The sequence below is a fragment of the Poecile atricapillus genome, chromosome 7 (assembly GCF_030490865.1).
Source record: "Poecile atricapillus isolate bPoeAtr1 chromosome 7, bPoeAtr1.hap1, whole genome shotgun sequence".
NCBI lineage: Eukaryota > Metazoa > Chordata > Aves > Passeriformes > Paridae > Poecile > Poecile atricapillus.
In genome coordinates, this window is record NC_081255.1 from 20,302,680 (window position 1) to 20,326,624 (window position 23,945).

Here is a 23,945-nt window from a genome sequence, read left to right on the forward strand (position 1 = left end):
AAATACCTGTCAAAATAGAGAGGTTACTTCTTTGCAGGGATGGTGGTAAGGGGAAAGAAGGCTCTTTCTCACCATCTGTTTTCCCTGGGAGGTGGCCCATGTGGAAAATTGCATGTATAACTGTAAAGTCAACTGCTAATGAGCCACTGGGGGTGGTCTTGGAGTTGCATTAGTACGTCTTCTCAGTCCCCTGCTCATTGTGTTCTATGGATATTAATGTTTGCAATATTCCACAAGTTGGTGACATGTTATGCAAGTATTATCTGCTGATTATATATCAGCAACAGAGCCTAGAAACAAAATAATTTTCTTACAGATCACTGCTGGAACTTGGCGCAACTCTTAGGGAAACAAATCTGCCTGTCCTCTACTCACAGATGCATCAAGAGAATCCTTCTGTTTCCTCAGCATATCTGCAGTGTGACACCAACTCATTGCATGTGCAGCCCTCTGCAGCTCTGCAGGAGCTGTGCTGGCATCCGGAGCACTGTCAGAAGAAGCAGCTGCTGAGCAAGGCCTCAAGTGCAGATTTAACTTCAAGGCCCTGCAATCTTTGTTTCTGGTGAGACTGTTGTCCTGTTTAAAACAGCAGACAGATCTGATCACCTTGTTGAAGCAAGGTATAGTCATAGGCAAGAATCTAAAAATCCAGCTTTAAGAAGGCTGTCATCAAGTGGTTTGCATCTCCACAGAAGTACAGAGCCAGAGGGCAGCTGCTACCTCTGTGCCTTCTTATCAGGAGTTGTGTGTTGGCTCTGAAGGTAGCAAAATCCACTAAACCAGAGAATCTCTAGACATACATAATTATCAGCTTCCACTGAGTCCTGATTTGGACACCTGGTTCCGTTTCTGGCTGGAGAACTCACATGTTGATAATAGCTGCTCATTTTACAGAAGAGAAACAAAGTCTGGAGGAGAAAAAAAACCACATTCCTAATGGTAGTGTTTATCAAAATCTGGTTAATTGTGGCCAAGAGTTTTGGTGGTCACAGACAATGTGAAGGGGTATTATTTGTGGGAAAATGTGAGCAGCTCACATTTTTTTTGTTGGTTTACTAGCCCAGATAAATTAGATTGGTCTGATGGAATAGACAGATTAGTGCAGTTCAAAGTATTTATGGAAGTGTTTACTCCATACTTATTTTGTTTTGTTACACTCACTAGATGATAACCAGGTTGACCTAAACTATATATCACAATTCTCAACTGGAGTATTTATTGTTCCTGCTGCACTGTTCTTAATAATTTCATGTATGCTGTAATCTCAAAAAAAGATTAATGGACTCTGTTGGATATAGTAAAGAGAATAGTTTTGTTCAGAAGTGTCATAAGACACACTGTGTCGAGAATATTTTCACATGTTAGGCAGTTGCCTAGTGAATTAAATTCTGTAGCAGAGCCTTGATCAGATGTTTTTGGCGTCAAGCTGAACTGCTGGTGGCATCAGTGCTCACTAAATAAGTAAATCCTGATGTGTTTAATGCAAACCTGAAATAACAGTTTGGGATGGTGGTAGTTTAAATGTAGGTAGGATTGGGAAATGGACCCTGGGCAGGAGCAAGTTTTGACAGCAAAGACTGTGCCAGGGAGCAGTGTGCTTTGTTTATATATTCTCTTTTTGTTACGGATTGCTCAGCCTCAGCAGATGAAAGGAGGTTGTGTTTTTTCTGTTTTATACATAGTGATACTATATGAAGAAACTTTTTACCCACACACTGATTTAATGAATCTGTAATTTTAGGCTTGTCTATTTGGAGAGAAGGGATTTTCCGATGTTTCCTGAGGAGACTTTCTGAAAAGCAATAACTATAATATTAAAACCTCTAAGTCACCCTTTTTTCCTCACAGGAAATAACACATCTTTCCTTGCATCTCTAGCAGTATTTAATTATACCCAAATTCTCACAGAATGGCAAATGGCAGGTTGTCTTTGTCATAGAAGATTTGAATTTTTAGATGTGAAATGCAGATTTTCTGGGTCTTGGATTATCTCGGCTTTGCCTGTGTATTGGAGCCCTGACAAAATTTTCCACTTACCTTTGTACTGTAGAAGACAGTGAAAGAAGAGCTGCTTATAAATGTGAACTTAGCAGTGTGTCTCTAATGTTTGCTATGCGCTCCTGACCAGGATACCTCAGCCTGATTTATTGCCTGACACTGGACAACCCCAGTCCCCCACGGGGGAAATGTGCCGGCTGGAAAGTGCTGGGAGATGCAGATTTATTTACACAAAGCTTCCTTATTCTTTCTGTGTGATTTTTCTGCCTTGGTAACTGCATGCAGAAACTGTTTTTAAGATGGAAAGATGCTTCCACCTTGCTCTGGGGTTCTTTTTGGACATTCCAAAGTTAACGGTTTTTTTGGCAAAAAAAAAAATCGGCCGTGAAAGAAAGGAGATTTTCTGACCAGAGCATTCTTTGGCAGCAGAGTTAGGGAGCTTACTGCCACAGGAGAAAGCTGGGTTCCCAATTCTGACCTTTGTGGGTATTGCCTCAGCATGGCACCGAAAAAACTACAGATCATCACCTCTTTGGAGACCCAACAGTTTGGATGTGACAACCTGTTTCATCCCCCCTAGCAAGCCCCTCTGAGCAGCGCTGGAGCTCCAGCTCCTGCCCTCTGGGCTGCCCAAGCCCTGGTGGCTCAGAAGCTGTGCCGGAGCTCACCGCGCCCCTGGGGACATCCCATCACGGGGTCCTGCCGCTGCAGGCAAACCGGCCCATGCTGCAGGAGCGGAGCCGCCTGTGTTAGCTCCGTGCTGGGCTGCCTTGTGCTCGGGGGCTGCGTGCGTGGGACACGCATCAAGGGCTCCGCATCAGCTTTGAGCTTCTGCCCCTCACTTAGCGCTGAGGAGGGGGAGAAGGACGGGCAGGGCAGAGCAGAGCTTCTGTCCCCGGTTTACTGTGACCTGCCAGCTCCTCGCTGGAGCACCTCTTCCCTTCCCTATGGCGACTTTAGCTGGAGCAGGGGCAACTCCTGGCCGCAGTGCGGGGCTTTTCCGGGAGCTGCCGGGTGCGGGAGAGCAGCGGGCGGAGCCGGGGCCGCTGCCGGCAGGTGGCGCCAGGGGCCACGCGCGTGTCCCGCTGCGGGGCCCGTCCGTCCCGGTGTGCGGCCTGTCCATCCTGTCCTTCCCACTGCGGGGCCCGTCCGTCCCGGTGTGCGGCCTGTCCATCCTGTCCTTCCCACTGCGGGGCCCGTCCGTCCCGGTGTGCGGCCTGTCCATCCTGTCCTTCCCACTGCGGGGCCCGTCCGTCCCGGTGTGCGGCCTGTCCATCCTGTCCTTCCCACTGCGGGGCCCGTCCGTCCCGGTGTGCGGCCTGTCCATCCTGTCCTTCCCACTGCGGGGCCCGTCCGTCCCGGTGTGCGGCCTGTCCATCCTGTCCTTCCCACTGCGGGGCCTCTCCGTCCTGTCCTTCCCGATGTGGGGCCCGTCCGTCCCGTCGGCCCCGGTGCGGGCCCGTCTGTCCCGTCGGTGCCGGTGCGGGGCCCGTCTGTTCTGTCGGTGCCGGTGCGGGGCCGTCCCCGGGCCCGGCTCTCGGCGCGTTCTCCTGCGGGGCCCAACTGTGCTTGGCCATGCTGGGCCGGGCCGGCACTGCCTCGCTGGGCCGCACACACGGCCGACAGGGGCTGCGGGCGCTTTCTAGTCAGAATTGGAAAAAAAAAACCAGTAAAAATTATATATATATGTATATGTGTATATATATATATATGGGGGAAAAAATTTCACCACTCCATTAAAGCACTTCTTTTTGTTACAACTGCTGAGACATGTGAATGCCTGCACAGATTGGGGCTGACTGAAACTCTAATCATTATGCTGCAAGAATATTTTTGATGGATTTTCAGCAGCTCCAGAGTTCCTGTCAGCATCACTATGTGCCTATTTAAAGTTCTTTCCTTTAATGGGTCCCAGGACCTGTAAAAACATTCAGGTCAGTTTAGTACCTGAGTCTTCCCAAGTAATTAGCAGGTAGAATTACCTGGTAGCAGTCAGTGTTTTCTGCTGTAATCTGTCCACAGAAGCTACAGCAGAGTAATTGCTGTCTCTGGCGGCCCTGCAAACATGTCTAATTTAATGTGTCAATAGGGATTTTTCACTCAGTTTTTTTTCATCCCCAATGCCGGGCTGTGAATTTTCCTTTCAGAAGGCCAGACTCAAAGTGCAATGGATGTATTGAACATGTGGATTTAAAGGCAAATGTTTTTCCCAGCAACTGTAAATGTGTAAAAGCATTCAGAGCTCATTCTCCTCTCCACATGACTTTTCAACAGGTTAAATAAATGTATGTAGCAGACATGGCTCTGCTACGTGTTCCACAGTTACTGAAGCAGATAAATGCTAATCTGACCATGGTGTCTTCTTGCCAGCGGTGCAGTGTTTCAGTCTTCCTGACTTCTTTGGGTATGTTCTGGTATTCTCTGATGCTGAGTCAATGATATCAACTTCTGGTGAAACACATGCAGCTTTTTTGTCTTCCTTTGGTGAACATTTGCCAGTAGTGAAGGACCAGATGGTCTCCGATCTACACTGAGTTCAGATGTGGAGTGAGGGTACTTACAGGGTACTCCACAGGTGGGTTTTGCACCAGCAGGTTCTGTGTCAGGGCTGCCTCCCTGGGTATTTGTGCTGCTGTGTTCAGGAGCAGTGCTGGGCCTGAGAGCTGCTGTTATCTTAACTGCTTCATTTGCCTAAATATCACCCTCTTGTGTGTCACATTGCAGGGGCTCTGAGCTTTTGTTCTGTATTGAAAAATCCCAGGGTCTTATTCTACATAAGGGAAAGCATATATCCTAATGATAAAATGGGATGTTCCCAAAAGAGGGCTATATCTTATATATTCTCTACAGATCTATATAAATAGTCCTTTGAGTCCAGTCACATCATCAGTCACATCATGCTGTGAGTCACTGATGTTACCTCTTTAGTTTTCAGTGAGGACCCTAGCATCTCAGTTGTAAAGGAAAAATAAAAATATAATAAACTTATCTTGAACAAACCCGCTGGGCATGTTTCTGAGTAGTCCTGGATACACAACACACAACATTATTAGATATTAAAGGAGAGGATCCCTGAGAGCTGGAGCCACATTGTGCTAGGGATTGCAAGCATACAGAGTAAAACGAGCCTTCCAGAGAGCATGAGCAAGAGCTGATCCTTGGGTGACCCAACTGGCACTGCTAAGCTGAAGGCAGGAGACCCATATTACATTAGCCACTTGATAGTATGGGCCTCTCTTTATGTTAGAAAAATTCCCTTTTGAAAGAGTAATTAGTGTAGATTTGAAACACTAGAGGACTATCTTGTGCTACTCAAGGTCTTGTTGCTTTCCTTTCCTTAATTTGAATTTCCCAACTTTAAAATTGACCCTTTGAAATTTAAAATACTGGTTCCAGTGGCTACCACTCATGTATATAAATGCTGCAGTTATGGTGTAAATGAATATCAGGATTAAATAACTGTGTCAGGATCTATAGTGAACATGAGCAGGACAACTTTATTAATGAATTAAGACTGTAATTTCATACAAAACAAAACTAGATCCTATGTCAATTGAAAGAGTCAACTGCTTAAATGAAATCAAAATAGATTTTCATAAATTATGACATTTTTAATACAAAAATAATTGTATTTTGAGGCCTTAAATCTATGCAATATAGTAAGCTTTAATGTAGGCTTTTTCAGAAGGAAGACCTAGAAATTTTACAGAGAACTCACTTGAAACTGCCTTTCTGCTCAGCGGAATAAAACTGAAGTCTCTTTCTGGTTTAAATGGCAGTCAGAAAATCCAAGGTAATCCCTGTAACTTTTCATATAAATTTGATAACAAAAGAAAGGTGTGCTACTGGTATCTCTATAACATAAGTAAGCTTCATTGCATAACTCAAACCATGATGGAGATTTTGACATGCTTACTGGCAACCTGACAGATGTGTCATAGTGTCTAATCCCCAAAAGCCCCAAAGCTTTTTGAAAATGGGTGTTTCTGAAAGACTGGATTGGAAAACATGCTGCTTTTTTACCAAGGTTTTTTTCTCAATGGCTGCATTACTTCCAATGGCATCTTGTTGCCAGGCTGATTTTAAAGACCTGCACTAACCGGGCTGGTGACTCTGCTTTGTTAGAGAAGAGGTAAAATATCAATAATTGCATCCACTTAAACTGTATTTTTTTGTATAAATGATGTAAAAACATTATTTTTTTTTCTTTCAGTGAAAATGAAAATACTGAGTCTGGAATTTATGACTTTTTTATGCCACATTTTCCTGTTCTGTGGAGATGTACCTCTGGTGTGTCCCAGCCTCAGTATTTCTGGCAAATAAGGCAAAAAAAAGAGTCAGTATTAATATGGATTTGTGATAAGTTCAGAGAGTATTCTGGAGCAATATTTGAAATGCCAGTTGTAGGCAGGAAAATAAACTATGTGCTTAAAAAAGTGCTTGACAAAACAACCCCTCAATCTAAATGCAGACAGCATATATCTAGGCCAGACTCTTGGGAGGCTGAAAGGAGGTTTCATGCAACACCACCATGTCCTATAGATTGTGCTTAGTGGCGTCTCCATTATTGGGATGACATCCACTGTTGATAAAAAGAGGAAATTGGGTCAGTTTGCTTTCTGTTACAGAGCAGCTTCCTGGATGACAGAATAATTTCCAATAAAAGTACCCTGGATTACTCCCTGCTGTGAACTAATAGGGTGCTAATTAGCATATTTCATTTATTTACTTAACTGGGATAAAAACAGTTGGGCACAGGTCCCATTTGCAATGGCTTCCTGGGGAAGCTGCAAACTGCTGTAAGTGTAACCGTGCTGCATTAAAAAGATGTAAACTCACATAAACAAAATGTGCAGATTGAACACAAACTGGCATGGCTATCCAATCTCCTCATACACAGAGAGCAGTATAGAACATTAAATAAAGCTGTATTTCTGTTTCTTTCATATCTTTAAGTGGGCCAAATGAAATTAGAGCAGTATTTTTCCAGTCTTTGCAGGTCTGCTGGTGGCAGTGCTGAGTAAGTGCTGTGGACAGCATTGTGCTTTGCCTTCTGCTCTCCCTCGTGCTCACTCTTGCCTTAACATCTCTTCACTATTAACAGTACACATGCCTTTTCCAAGTACAGGGTTACCCATGAAATCTGGATTAGAGATTGTCTTGCATCTTTTTTCCAACTTCCTGCCATGTATTTTCATGTTAGGGCTCACCTGCCCAGCCTACTGTGCCATTCCCGAAGATGTTTCTAGTTGTACAAATGTTGAAAGTGCCCATTTATTTATCCTTCACACTCCCACTCTCCCCAATTTCCCATGCTTCCAATTTCCTGCACCTTGCATTTATAAAATTTCAAGTAACCAAATTAGTAGCTCATCTTGAATGTATTTACTGAGTTTGTAGAGGGTGAGGCAGGAAAGAAAGCTCCTCTCCTTTGTTGAAAAAAGGTCTTTTTCCAAGCTGTTTGACATTTTAAAGAACATTTTTGAATTTTTATATCTTAAGTGAGAGTTTTACTTAGGATGCAATTCCTTATCCATTTTGATTCGCATTCTACTTAGTTATGAAAATCTGGATTTGCCCTAAGGCACTATAATATCTCTCTGCATCTGGGAGGCAAGTTCATTAAATGAAATGGGGAGATTTTGTGATCAAGAGACCCGGGGTCTGCTTCTTCCCTCTACATCTTATTGTGTGACATTGAGTAAGCTGCCTTACCATTCTTCAGTTTCCTTATTCATAAACTGGAGAGAATAATGCTTTATTGCTCTTCTTAAAAAGCTTTAAAATTCTTTGGAAGAGGCTGTTTTTGGCAAAGACGTGTTCACCAGGCCTCTGCTCCTTCCCTGGGGCACTGGCTCATCACTTCAGCCCATTGACTTGCTACCTCAGTATTTGTGTCAAGATCTGCTTTTTATTATATGTCATTTAACATATTAACCCTGGTGCTAGGGTTATCAGTTGTGTCTAGTTGTTCTGGTTTGTATGATCTGCTTTCCCTCCTCTCCAACTGGCTGAGAGGCTTCTCTTACTCTTTTCCATGGGAGAATTTTGCTCTTGTTTTTCTGTGACTCAAAAAGCCCCTGAGCTTGTAAAACACATTTCAAGCATCTAAGGGTAACAATATATAAACCAGTAAGAATAGAGATTGGAGCATCCTGAGAGCCTTATATCAGCCTAGTAAGAACTATTCCTCAAAAGGTGTGTTTTGTGTGTTGTTCCTGTTAAAGTTATCATATATTCCATTAAAGCATCATTTCAACCTTTCAGTGTCTGCCCTCTCCTTGGAGGAGATACTATTCATCACTTTTGATGCAGTGATGCATCCTTTAGAAATAAATATGGTTCCATGATGGGGTTCTATGAATAGACCTAATTGCCGTGATGTACACTCTGAAATTAATTTAAACATGAAATGAAATATTCTTTGTTTTGTTTTCCCCAAACCCACATGAACATTGTGAAAAAGCAAATGGAGGCACTTACTGAGGACTAGTCCCACAATGTGAGCACATTTGCTAGCATTTTGTTGCTACAATATACTGTTAAAAAAACAAGGAGAAAATAAAACTAAAAAGAAAAAAAATGTGCAAGGCTTTTGAATGCATGACCACAGGACTGGAAAGGTGGCTGTTGATCTGTGTGCAGAAGAAACTACTGGTCATGTTTCTAGGACCATTTGAATTCCATCAGGGGCCAAAAATCTGGATGATGGTTCTGTGTAATTTTAGTGTGCACAGTGTTGGACAGCTCATCATTGGTGAGTGAACCAATTTTTCAGTAATCTTTGTCACAGCAGGCAAGGTAGAAATTGGTCTGTAATTTGTAATCATTACTACTTTGCTTGAGATTAATCCTGGATCACCCACAGTGAAAAAAGATGCCTTCCAACCTCGGAAGGACCATTCCCCATTCAGAGGGCCACTGAGTCTTGCTGTTCTCAGAGCACACTTTGTCTTGACCATCCTTCTTTTTTATGTCAGATGAACTTTTATCTCTGTTCTGTTTTTCTCTACAAGACTGAGTATGCCAGACTTTTTACATAAAGCAATTTTCTCAATTCTTAGCACTGTGAAAGAGATTGGAGGGTGGGGGGTGAGCTTTGGAGTTTTCCTATTGATATATTTTTCAGAAGAGACAAAAACCGCTGCTATAATGCATGCAAGTAGGTGTGGGCAGTGAATAGGAATACCCTTTATTAATTCAGAAAGGCTCTATTTACTAGCAGATAGTTAACATGAGGAATTTGGGCTGAAGGATACTGTAATTCTGAAGATCTGAGTTTGCCTCTGAAAGAAAATCGACAAAGCAACCTAGTCATTATATATAGCGAAACCTTTGCATTGGAAACCTCTGATATTAAAAATGATTTCTTAGCTAACCTCTTTAAGGTGCCAAGGTTTCTTACACAATGTTGTGAGTAGTTTTTTTGTTTGGTTTTTGTTTTTGTTTTGTTTTTATTTTTCACACCCCCTCACCTCCCCCAGTTAAAAGCTTCTTTCATTTGGTCATTGATTTTCTTCCTTACCTCTCCATGCTGACTGCTTCACAGAAAAAAGGAGCCCTGGCCTAGAGTTCAGTATTCTGATATAAAATGCTCTTCTTTTGACATCAGAGTGTTTGCTTTAATATTGAAGGGCTTCAAAATGAAGAGATTATAGAAAAAGGAAAAAAAAAAGAAAAGGACAGATATGTGAATCAGTTGCTGGGATAGCTGTGAGATACTGACATTGTAAACAATAACTGTGGTCATAGTAGTCATCAGATATTGCATTGTTGTATTTCCAGTAGGAAAGATAAACATTAAAACTATTGAACGTTTTTGATCAGCCCTATTCAAGAATGCTAAATTCAGTGTAGGATGGGTGAGAGAATTCTTCTGGAGTGCTAAGGATAGTGGAGAGCCAATTTTATGACAAAAGAAAGAAGTTATGGAACTTAAAGGGCAGGGTTGAAATACCAGCATATATGAATAGCCTGCAATTAAGCTGGAAATGTAAAGGTTCTTCCCATCATGTGCCATTGTTGGTATGTGTACGGTGTTACAGGTGTCACTAAATAATCTAGGAGGTCCTTTCCAGTGTATTTCCTATACTGAGGTGTTCCTAAAGAGTTATATTCATGTCATTTCCTTGGGTTGGATGAAATGTCAGAATAACGTGTTGAGATCCCAGTTTTCAATGAGTGAGCATGTGAATTGAAATACATACGTAATTTAAAGCAAGATTTAGGATTAGGAATACTTGAATAGCTGGTTTTGGTTAACTTTTGTCTTGATCTGTAAACATCAGAGTTACTGAGCCTACTATAAAAATAGCAGCATGAAATTCTGGGAAGAAGTCTTATATAAATTACTGTCATCACTTAATCACTACTTCTTTTATTTAATTGAGAAGTTAGAATAATCTCTCTTGTACTTCAAATTTAATATAATTCCAAGCAAGTGATGCAGGTAAATTTGAATTTTTCTAATATACCCTTTTAACCCATTACTGTTAAATTAATTGTTGGATTGTAGCTTGATTTTAAATTTACATTGTTTTTTGTGTTTGATGTGGGATGACTAACTGAGCTGAGCTCCATGTAGAATTGTGAGAAACATGGCACCTTTCTCACCTATGTTAGAGAGATTCTTTGTCTAACTGAGATGTCTCTGTCTTGGAGACCTCCAAGATGACTGTGATTTATCATTTGTGGTATGATCTGTTATGGATTTCTCACCATCCTTCCTGATCTGTTTATTTAATTATGCACAAAGCTGAGAATTCAAAAATGTATGGGATATTTAGGAAGATGGTCTGTGGCTCTGACAGGAGCTGGACATTGTCCATACCTGTGTCCTGCTCGTGGCTCTGAGTGAAGGGGTGTTCCTCCAGAAGGACAGGGCAGGAGTATGCTGAGGGAATAAATGATGTGGCTGTTTGGAGCATGGATTGAATGTGTGAGTACCCCCTGTCTCTGCTTTTTCTCTCTTTATGCTCCAGGAGCACAGCACATATCAAGCAGAAGTAGAGGGAGATTGAGCAGAGAGTGTCTATTTCTGTCTCATCAAATATTTCTAAGTATAATGATTTTGCATGCCTATCCTTGTTGCTCATTCTCTCTGCACATCCTGGCTCAGGGACATGTAGCTGGGAGGAACTGAGTAGTTCCTCCTGGCTCTAGGTGATTTATGATGTGAATATTTGTCTAGAAAAATTGGGGAAGGGGGAATATTGTGGCAGCAGAGTGCTCACAGGAGATAACTGGACATTCACAAAAAAATGAAGTTTGTTTCTGCTTCCATGCACACAAGAGAAGTTCTGAGGTATATTTACTTAATTAATTTTTGTTGTTGTCTCATTTTCTATGTTCCTTTGTTGCCTGATCAATTTTTTTTTTGTTATTTGAACTTGTTCTTTTTCTTCTTCTGAAACTGATATGTGCATAAGCTGTAGCAACAATAGGTGAATATTAGAGATTTTGCATCTGGGACTCATTCTACTGTGAACTGAATATATTATTTTTTTAGACTCTTTACCCTTTGCAAAGACATTGAGATATATATGCATATATAATATATTAAATGAGCAAACCCCACATCTTGTTAAAGAATATTTGATAAAAAAATCCTGTGACTAATTTTTTACATTTCAGAATTCAGTAGTTGCAAGAAATTAGGGGTAGATACTTTTCTGCAGACATCCGCATAAAAATCAAAACAGGATTGATCAGTTGATCTACTCCACAGCAATTTAATTCCTTTAAATGTTAATATAGAAAGAGCAATCAAAGGAAAAATGGTTAAGATATAAATCTTCCAAACTGAAGTTCTGAGTTGGAAAAAATATTCTCAATCTGTATAGGTTTGCATTTTGCATTGCCCAAGGGCTGTTTTTTTTTTCCTCCATCAGATGAGCCCTGTGTTACATTTTGTGGACTCCAGAAGAAGCTGTGTGATCTACAGGGGAGCCAGGAACCCCTTCCCTGCCTCTGAGCAGGAGCAGATCGGGGTTGCTCTGCTTTCCATTCCTTGCTTGCTTTGAATTCCACGTGGAGGTGTTCAGAGGGCGTGTTCTGTTAAGGACCTCTGCCAGTGCAGTCCAGTTCTCTATCAAGACTCCAGTTTGCTGCTGCCAAACAAACTGAACTGGTTTGTTTTGCTTGTGAATATTATTAACTAGGGATACTTCAGAAATGAAATGTCATGTCAGTATTGACAGCAGGTGAGTTGTGCAGTGTGATACTTGTAAGCAACTGTTCTCATTCAGCTTTGTGGATACCAACTTTTACTTTCACAATAGTACTTGGAGAGCTTGCTTTCTTAATGCAGAATGAGGTTTGTATTTTTCCCTAGTGCAATAAATGACCATGACTTATAAAATGCTAGCAGCTGACATTGTCATGATTTTAACACGCAGAGAGATTTTTATAATTTATTCTTTCTATTAGTACAGTTTTCATCAGTTGTATACAAGCATGTAGAGTGATAGTTATTTTTTTTATACTCTATCAGAAGTATATCTATCCTTTTGTAAATATATGAAGCTGTAGACAGAAAAGCAAAGCCACAAAGAGAATTGTTAAATCAGACTTGATGTGCTTTGCCAAACGAAGGAAAAGTTCAAACTGCATTGTAGATATAGTGCAAATGAATTTCTTTGCAGCTGTAGACACTGAGCCATGGTCTAATAAAGACCATTCTAATTCTGTTCTTTCTTCAAGGCTTTATAGCCCTGTCTGTGTGGGAATTCTTATCAGTATTGTAGCAGATAGGGTGAGAACCTGATCATCTTGGGAAGTTGGTCAGGATCTGAATGGGGCCCAAAACCGGCACAAACCACAGGCCATTTCAAATATGTTACCAAAGAAATGTATTGGATTAAAGAATTATTTAAAATAAACACTCAAATGTTCCTCTTTATGTGAACTCTTATTTTAAAAATCATCAAAAAAAATTGTCAGTTACAATATGTTTGAAAGTGCTGGGGGAGGAAGAAAAAAGACAGTGTTCACAAAGACTAATTGAAGCACAGAGATATGTATCTTTCTATATTTTCCATTTATTATTTTTCACCACTTGTTTTATTAACATGCATCTAGAGTTACATGTTGCTTTAATCTCCTTGATTAAGACTTGCTGAAAGGATCTGTCCTTATTTATTGTCTGAGTGCCTCAGGTCCCACTTTTTGTTTTACATTAGCCTTGCCAACTACTTCTGACTTGAAAAGGGAATACTGTAGTTGTAGTAAAGTTTAGCATAAATGAGTTTATTTAAAAAAACTCAAACAACAAACCAGAAAATGAAATCAATTATGTGATTGTCTGATTAAGGCAGAAGAACCCACTTTCCTACAACAGATAGGCAGTAAACTCTTTTGAAGAGGTTTCGAGAGCTGTTTTCTATGCTGTTTTCTTAACATAAGTTTGCTATGACCATTTTTTTTTTTCCCCAGGAAATACTCATGTTTTTTTTCTCCTTTATTAAATACGTGTCTTCAAAGCTGAGGTAAATTCTTTTTAGCCAGAAAGAGTTAAGTCATCTTGCCAGTGCTTTGCTGTTGAGCCACATTTAAGTAGTTCATTGGGGTAGGTTCCTAGAAAGAAATTGACAAGAGTTTACTACGATTTCAGCTCAAGAGGGGAAAATATGTTTTTAATGTAGGATTTTTTTTCCGCCCTGTTAGTGAGTTCAGGAAGATACTTAATGGGAGATTGAAATAAAGGCTCATTGTAAAGGTACCTAAGTCATCCTTACCACATGCAGGCTGTACATTTCTGCTGCATTGTTGTCTTTGATATTATAAACTGAGATTGATTTTTTTTTATCCTAATTTTTTTTTCTTCAGGAATATATACAGAATTATATAATTTAAGGAATATTTCTAACATATGGTAGAAGTATTTGTATGCATGAAAATACCACCCTGGCTCCCAAAACTAGACATAGATACTGTATTTTGATTTTTCTTTGTGTGTGAGTGTATTGGAGAGAGGCTCCAGCTATGAAGGACTACAGTTATAATATCTATTGGTTAGGGAACATGAGATCTGCTTGGAGAATTGGCAGCTAAAAATGCCATTTACATATTCTGCGCTCTTAATACTTCAGGTTGGTAAGAACTGCTATAAGAAAATGTTTTAGGATATAGATATTTAGAACAGTAGGATTACTTTTGACAACAGTGCAAGGAATCAATTCAAAGCTGATTTCCCTCTTTTGTTCACTGAGGACCTGCAGAATCTAAGATAAAAATGGCAGTTGTCCTGAGGGCACCCTGAGGCATGTCATTAAAATTGGAATTTGATCCTCTTTTCATGGTTACTTGGGACAATCAACCACAGCAAACCTGAAAACTCATCAGTTTTCAAAAATATGACATGCCCTTGACTTTGTCAGTTTGGATTCTGTGTGCAAGATTTGAGTATTTCAGAATCCCTTTAGATGTCACTCTGTCTTCAAAAATACAAACATTGTTCCTTGTACTATACAAAAGATACAGCACTTCTAAACATTTCTCAGCACTTACCTTATTTATGGCAAGGGAAAAGCTAAATTATAGTCATCAAAATGAAATGCTTTTTTAATTGAGATTTTTAACTGTTAATTGTAAGAAATAGAATTGTATGGAGTCCAGTTTTTTCTTTTATAAAATGAAAGATTTGACTGTCTGAACTGATATGGACCTTTCTAAAACTGGGTGAAGCTACCCATTCTACCTGGCTGTGTATTTCTATCTGATAACTGCAATTTTCAAAAATACCTGGAAATAGGGTGCAAAACAACATTTTTGTTTATCCCTCTGTACCCGGCCTCTTACTGTTTTCAAGCCCCTTGTCTTCCCTGCTTCCAGGCTGTCAGGTTTTTAAAATTTGCACACGTTTTCATATGTATTATTTTTTTGTCAATAGCAAAATAATAACTTTTTCATTCCTGCAGCTGGGCTGCCAGAAAATTGCATTTTGTCTCTGTGGCAGAGAACCCACGAGCTGGCCACTTTGCCATCCCTGCAGCTTGCCATCGGGAACTCACTGATGCTTGATGTGCTGGGAGCCATATGGCCACTTCTCGCTGCTCTTCCTCTTGCTGCTCCCCTGAAAGTTGCAAGTGGAGAAAAACCAGCTGCTGACACCAAGGACAAACAGGGACTTTGTCCATGAGAGGGACAGCGATGGCGACAGACATTTGACCATACCTCAGATTCCCCTCAAGACATTCTCCTCCTGGCTACCTCTTGCCCTCAGATTTTCTGTAATATTCCTCCCTCATGTTGTTTTTGGTTTTTTTAAAATTTTTTTCTGTACATCTCTTATTGCTTAATCTGTACTGAAGTTTCTAGTAAATATGCAGATTATTTGTAACTGCAAATCTATTCATTTGATAATTGGCATAAAAATGTTGCACATGGAGCAGCACAAAACTTGGCAGCAGTAGGCAGGAGGAGGTTTCGGTGCCTAATCCCCACCAGGCACATGGGTTAAGGTGTTTACTTGCGCCATTTGTGTGGGAAGGAGCAGCCTTGCCTGTTCATGTGGAAATTCCTAATTGCTTTCTTTGTTTTGACAGATTTATGGGTTACAACAAAACATAATTGCAAGTAACATAACAAAGTAACACTCTCATGAGCACCTGTAGTGTTGCTATTATAAATAGAACTACTAATGTACAGTGTTGGTTATTGTGAAAGTACATTCAGCTGAAGTTCTCAATTTTTCTTGCCATGCACATTGTTCTCTTGGTCTTCCACTTTAGTTTTCAGGAGAATTTCTTCAGTCTTTGTCTCAGGTATGCAACCTCTGTTGGCTCACTTCACGCTGAGTGTTCAACACTGAAATGGTTAATAATGTGCTAGAGGCAAGTTAGTACCTTGTAACCTGTTACTTGTCCTGAATTTCCACTCTCATGATTGAAATGAATCCCTGGGTTTTTTGAGAAATCTCTGCTTTGTGAAGTTGTCCTCTCCAAAAAGGTGTTGCACTGTAAGACAGAATAAAGTAAAATTGTGCCTGTGGCAGCTGAGGAAGTTACATGTCTGTGTGCTCTGCAACACTCACAAAGAGATCTTTGGATGTGCTGAGATGTTCACTTAGCTGGTGTGACTGTTGAGGGGTGTCAGGTGGATAAATGAGGGAAGGAACCCTGACCTAAGGTTGGAAGAGGTCATGGACATTGGCATTTTAGGACACTTCTTCTGTCTGCTTGCTTCATATACTGACTTTTCTTTTGCGACAGTTGACAAATTATCCTATTTCTTTGAGTCTTGGTGTCCTCTACAAATTGAGATTTTTTCTGCATTTAAAAAAAGATGTTTCAGTGGCAAAATGCTGTAGGAATGACTTGTGCAGGCACTGTAAAGCTCCTCATATCAGTTATGGTGATGATTTAGCAATTACATATTACATTTGTTCTAAAATCATATAAGAATATATCACTTCAAATAACTGATGAATAGCTGTGCTTATTGAAAAAAACAAAGAAAAAGAAAATGAGCCTATTCAAGAGGGCAAGTAGTTCTCTGATTTAGAACTGTCTAGATCTCTGTCTTTACTATACACTGCTCTGGGAAGGCTTTGCAAACCTGGCTTCTGCCTGGTCCTTTCTGCACACCTGAGCTGGGGAGTGGTCTGTGCACTCCCTGGTCTCCCACCGTCCCCTTCCCTGTGTAGCCCAGCTGGGAGACAGGTAGGGGGCATGTAAAACCAGGATTCAAGCTTTATTACAGATCAGGTAACATTCCTTTGAAAAGAACTGGATAATATCTGTGCTTGCATTTATAGTATGCTACAGGATTATTTTCTAGAGGCCTGATGTCAAAACTGCTGTGTTTACGGAGAATGAGAGAAATTTTGATAAGTCTGAAGCTGGGTGTGATGTTCCCCCCTTATACTATTTTACAGAACCATTTTTTCCCTATTTTTTTAACATGTAGATTCTTTTTAGTTCTCATAGCTCTGTGCTGTTGTGCCTAATATATCCTAAGAGCTATGAAAGATATGTGCATGTTAGTATGATGAAAGCTACATGTTTTATACACACATTAAAAATTGAATTATGCTGGTATTGAAAATTGTCAGTTGAAAATACAGTGCAAACTCTGAATAAATTCTGCTGCTGCAAATCATATATTTGGATTATAGTTGCTGTGAGACTGAGCCCTTACAGATTCTTAAACTTTTCTCAGGATAATTTTAAAGCTTCACTCAGCCTAGGATTTTAGCTTAAATCTGTTAAACAGAAAGGTCTTAAGATTGTCTGTCAGAGTTTTCTGTCAACAGTAACACAAATACTGGGCTTACTCAGTGCTGGCCTCTCTGGAATTTAAGTACCTTGAGCAAGGTGCTTCAGAGCAAGACCTAAATCTAATATTAGAGATAAAATACTGATTGTTTTTATTTCTTGCTGAGAAAATTTATTAGCATTTTATTATCAATGCACATGTTTTTTCTTATGACATTCATTTATGTTTGGTGAATATGAAAAAAGCCTTCTTCAGAGTCTCAGAAATTCCTATCCTTAATTTTAAAAAGACACAATTTCAGTTCTGTGACCTTTATCATAGCAACAGTGAAGAGTAAATCTTATTCAAAGCACTTAAATGAGATCAAACATAACCTGCAGAGTAGATAGAATGGAAAGTCGTCTCTTCATTATGCTTCTGATAGCAAACCCTTGCCTTTAGCCCTTGATTATTAAAGCACAACAGAAAAGTGTTCCAATAGCACCTAAATTGGTATTGTTGCAGGTGGATGTGCTCTGAAGTCACTGCAAATGAAATCCAAATCCAGTGCATAAAAGCTGCTCCCTTTAAATTTTAGAGGAAGCATTTCCTTTACATCCTAGTAGTGGAAACATTTCACTGTTGGAGTGACAGGAGTAGGCACTAAAGATAGTGTTGGTAATACGTGTGTAAAACTTGTTACATCTGGAATTCTTTTGATGTTTTTATCATGCTAAGCTTTGCTGTGAGGCATCTCAACAAATAGCACTGATTAATCATTGCTGGTATGCCTTAGTTTTGGTCCATTTACTTTTCTGTCACCAAAAATGTAGACTTGAAAACATTTAATTATGAATATAGGCCGAGAGTTTATTATTAACATTGAAAGAGACCTTTTTTATACAATGGAATATATGTGAATTAAGAAGGCTTAGATAATTTTTGTTTTCTCTTTTGTATTTCCACTTTATTTAGGGATTTTATGTTGAAAGGGAAATAGCTTAGCTTCTTAGTTAAAAGTGGTGTTATAGAGCATGTTTTGTGACTGTGGCAACCAGGTAATGAGGAGCTTGTAAACTTCATAAAATGTATCATTCTCCTCCTAGATTTTATCTGTCCAGATTTTTTATGTCTTTAAGGACTTCATGATCAGTAAATAATAAATTCAATTTACTGAATAGAAGTTTTGTCACTTAGAAATACTCACTTGGAATATATATTTTTAATTGGCATCAATGGCACATTTCCCAGGGAGCATAACAAAATGGATCATTTAATAGATGCCCAATCTCTCCATCCATCTATCTATCAGCACAGCACATGATGTTTTGACTTTAACATGGTAATTATCTCAGGCTGACTTCAGAGAAGAAGCTGCCACCCACACAGCAGTGCTTAATTACTTCAGACTTCAGTTTGCCAAGAGAAAAATTGACTTTTTTTTCTTTTTTTTTTTTTTGCACATTGCATGGAATTGAAATGATTTCATTGTCATTTTATTTGAAATGCAGCCTGACATCACCATGGCATCATGGGAAAGAGAATGCAAAATTTCTCTGAAATTCTTAAAATAGGCTCAAAGCTGCCTTATATTTTAATGGTTTTCTATGAAGCCTGTGTTCACATTCCTTGAATGTTAATGATGAGCTGCTTCAGTGTATGGGAGGAATTTTTTCCTGTGAATACATTTCATTTGCAAGCCAATGAATGCATTTTTTTTAAAGTTGCCAAAATTAATACGAACTTAGGCATTTTAAGGGTAGGTGACTGTTCAAATTAATGTTTGTGCACTGCAGAATTTGATAACATAACTAATAAAATGAAAGAGATAATGAATTAATGGTGGTGTGCAGGCAGTTTAGGAATCAAATAACTAATTTTTTTTGTCATTGAAAATTATAGCTATTATCCTGAAATAAGAAAGTTGCATATGTGTGTTTTTAGCATCTGAAAGTTAAATTTAATATCTATGAGAGTTAGTACAAGGTTTTAAATATATGTTGTTAAACATGCTGCTAATTGACTTGCCACACAAATTCTTGAGGCAACCTGCTTGGATTAAGTGCTGTAGACAGACTTTTGTACTCCAAAGAGGAGAGAATTTGATTCCTAGATGTCTTACCCTATGTTCTGTGAGGACAAAGCCATTTTGGGATTGATTTCAAAGGCTTTCGTGGGTCTCTTGCAACTAGTAATGCCAGTGGCATTAAGCTCCTGGAAGCCTATGGGACAGGAAAGGAGACTGAGCACACCAGTAGCCTGGATCCCATAGGAAAAAGCTCTTTGTTGCCAGGATGGAAAGCAAAAGCTTGGGTCTGGGCTGTGATGCCTTCCAGTGCTCTCTGTGGGTGGAAGCATTTGTAGGGCTTCAAATAAAGCTGATGAGGTCTGAAAAAATGCTTGAAGCAATTGTTCTTTAAACTACCTGGCCCACTGCTGGCTGGGAACAATTGTGGGTCCTGGCCAGCGCTTGGACACCGTTTCCTGTGCACATTTCACCTGGCTGTGCATGCAGCACTGAAAGCATGTGTGTTTGTCTGTATCAAAATTGGTAATAAATCTTCACAGAGTGAACTTTGCCAGTCTTCCTGTTAAAATTTTATCCTCAACAAGAAAATTCAATATGCCATCTTCCCAAATGGCAAAGAAGTAATATTGAAAGTGTCCTTTTTAAGGTAAGATGTATTTTCTTCTTCAGTTTATACATCTGTAAAGACCCACTGAAATTATTATTTCATCGTCACACACACTTTTCACAAAAGAATAACATGGAGAAGCCTTTTGAAATAAATCTGGTGACACTAGAGAGTTTACAAATACTAGCATATTAATATACAGCTAAAATAATAATAAAAAACAGCATGCTGCTAAAGATGTTTAGTATTATCCGCTCACTGCGGGAGTTTATTAGAAACTCCAGCTTTCTTTTATTAAAATTTCAATTGGCTTGGTGAATGAGATCCTATGTTAGTGTCATAAAGTGGGAAGCCAGAAGGAGAGGATATTGGCATTTAAGTGCAGATTTCATTTTGAAATAGTGTATATTATTATACCAGAATATTGCATATCACAAATATTACATACTGGTGGTGTTAGAAATAGTTGCATTGATTTCTATATTCATCAAATTGTCATTGTTTTCTGTGCCATCTGGTAGTTTATACATGTCATTTTTAAATATATCCTAAGAAGTTTTTAATATATCTATAAATAGAAAGCCAATACCGCATAGTTCTGTGGAGATTTTAAAATACGGCTGGCACAGAGGATCTCCCACAATTGGCTTCCATGTCAAGGGATGAGCTTAAATCAAAAGACCAAATATTTTCTGAATCGTTGTAGGGAGGTCATGGATTTAACTATGATAATTGTATCTTTTTAGGTATGTGGTTTAATAGTGATTTTTCTTTAAGACTGCTTGGTGTTTTTTCAACAACATTGTCACTTATGTAAAACAACATTGTGGCTGTGATAGTTTATCTCAACTGAACATTAACTCTTAATTCATAACTCCTCCTACTGCACTGAGCTTTGCTGGGTAGTGTGGTACAGTGATGCTATAAACATCAACAAAGGCTTTTGCTGCATATCGGTCTCTTTCCCTGCATCTTCAAAGATGAGCTGGAAAAGGTGAGCAGTTAGTGTGCAGTAAAATGGGTGGCGTGTGCTTATCACTCCTCTCCACTCTTGCCAGAATTCTCCTTTGTGTCTAATTACTGCAACTGATGGTGTTGTCCTCTCAAACATGCTGGGGGTGGCAGAGGCTTCTTTGTTGGGAAGAGATGAACATGGCTTTACTCTCCCATTTCTCTGCAGTGGTGAAAGCACTTGGGTGAAGAGGTGCTCCAAGTTTTATTCCACTTAAGATCCTATAGAAGGGATTGTAAAGTGAATGTGATTTTACGGCTGAGTGGGATTTTGTGTCTATGTTCTGTATAATCTCATACATGCACATTTATATATATTCTCATACACAATATGAATATATAGTATATCACATCTCAGGTTTTTAACTTTTCTCTTTTCAATAGCATGTCTGGATTCCTGTTTAATTCTGAACTGGTATTTTTCCTTACTTTTTTTTTGTTTTGTTTTGGTTTTATGTAATATAACTTTGGTGGTCTCAGCACAGTGACATCTGGACATGTTGCAAAATGGTCATAAATTAGCCCACAGTCTTTCACATACTGGTGTAATTAGCTTCAGGTTTTTTTCTATTTCATTTTTAAAGAGATTCCTCTGTTCTGTTGTTTGTGATTGGATAATCAGTGTTTCATTATTTGGTGAAGTGTTGCTTTAAAAATTGATGGCACTAACAACTCAATCCAGCTGGAACCCTCCATGGTGGAAAAAAAAAAATATCTCTCACATCTCCCCCATCTGGATTCTTCAAGATGCAGTGAGAAGTTTGCACTTCTGCAGCTGCAGTTCTTTCATGACAGGTTCTGTAAATTTTACACATGGCTGCCTGCTTGGAAAATATTTTCCAGATTTACATGTTTACAGCATTGGATGTGAAGCTGAAGAGCCTTCCTTCTCCATTATGGCACAAGTACTCACAGATTGCACACTAACTTTATAAAATCTGGAAATGGATCATTTACAACTTTCAAACAAACCAAAGTGCCCTTTGATCTTGACTCCAAGTTTCCTTAAGAGCAACAAATAAAAATAACTCTTTGGTGGGTTTATTCCTCTAAATATGGTCAATATTAATGTAGCTGTTATATTTCTCTGAAAACCCAAGAAACACATTTAATACATTTTTATTTCAAAGTGTATAGCCTTGTAAGCAAATGTAGGCACCATTAAGATCATTATGTAGTTGGTAAATGCATCAGTAGAGGCTGTATGAACTCAGCAAGAGATAGTCTGGTCCATCCTTTATTCCCTCCTACGTGTGTGGTTTTGTTTTCACTAATGTTACCAAAAATTTAGAATAGTGTTGCTGAAAAAAACCTGACAATGCAAAATCTATGGAAATTTGTAGTTACTTTGATGCAAATTAATTTATCCCATAATCTTCAATTATATTTTTCTGATTCATACAGAATTGCTAAACACATTAAAAGTGTATGCTGTTGAAAGTGTGAAAAATATGCAACAGTTACAGAACACTTGAATTTTAAAATACTGCATTTAGGCATCATCGTGATGAGCTTCAAGTCACCATATTGCCTATAGTCACTATTTTCCTTGGCCCATCATATATTCTAACTTGAGTTAGGGTTTAGATATCTTTTTGAATGTTATAAAATTTAAAAGGAGAAAATACAGCTTGCTGACAGAGGAAATATGCATCATTTATTAATGCTGGTGGAAAAGATATTTTTATTTCTGTTAGATGTTACTGATTTTTGCAAACACCTTCTGTCTCCTGCAAGCTAGCCTGACTGGAATCCATGGTGTATATTCTCAGAATTTTATTAATGCTAGTCATGGTGCTACCTGAAATATTTTACCATTATTACACCTGGTGCAAAATACATTAAAAACCCCCTTTAATAAAGACAGACTTTAGGAGGAGAAGGCTGGGCATCTCAAAACTAAAACCAGCTCTGTAGAAACGTGAAATCAAATGGGTTAACAGGGTAGGTAACAGGCAGTGTGAAACAGCTCATCTGCAAGGGAGGAGTGAGGCATCAGTGGGAAGCTGGATCATTTTATGATCTGCCTTGAGAGAGCTCAGATGGTTGGAAGCAGGTTTCATCCAGTAATGTTTATTAAGATGGGTAGGGGCTTCAAGAGGTTTTGTTTTGTGTGATGGGGAAGATGATGGCATGGATGTGGCTGCCTGAGAGGTGAGGCTGGGCTCTCCAGTCTGACTTTGCTGGCAGCTGCCCCACTGAGAGGTTTGGAGAGCTCCAGTGACCAGCAAGGGTCAGAGCACAGAGCTCGCCCTTTTCAGGGCTGACACAGGCCACAGAAATAGATGGAAGAACATCTACCACTTTAGATCATTTTTAACTTCTTGCTAATTGTCTAACATACATATATGAGCCACTTGTAAACAAATACCTTAAAATATTTGATGATTCCCTTACAGGGTAAGAGTGAAAGGTTTAGCTAGAACCAGAATTGAGCTCCTGTTTTCCCTCCCCTTCTGCCCCCTTAATAGTTAAAAGAATAACCTCCCATGTTTTGTGGTGGAAGCTGGGAAAGTATGAGAAGATAGAAAATCAGATGACTTTAGGACTATTTTTGCATGCAATTCAGGGTGATGAATGGCTAGGGTAACCTAGAGGAGCAAGATGAGCTAATGAAAAAGTGACGTAAAGTGCAAGTCAACTGTTCTTTAGAAAGTGGCATCATCACTGTAAACAAGAGAAATGAGAACTATAACTTTGTATTTAATCATACAGTACCCTCATGATGGGCTGCAAGGCTGTATAAAAAGCGAGCAAAGCCACCTGCTTAGAAGGAAAATGTGCGTCTGTTTTTCTTAAAGCAAAAAATCAGCTTTTTAGCAGACTTGTCATGCAAATAAAACTTAATTATGATTTCTAAATACAGAGAGCCACACTGTATGCATGCACTGTAGTAGACTGTACACAAGCAAGGCCATGTTTCTGTGACTTGCTTCCAGCCTGAATTTCTATCCAGCACTATGTAACTCTACCAAACTCTCTGGTACATGGAAAATTGAAAACGAGCCTCACCATCTTCTGTATATCTGAACTAAAAGTTCTAGATGTAATGCTTTAATCCAAGAGTCAACAGTGAATCAATTCAACAGTTCAGAAAGATTTAAA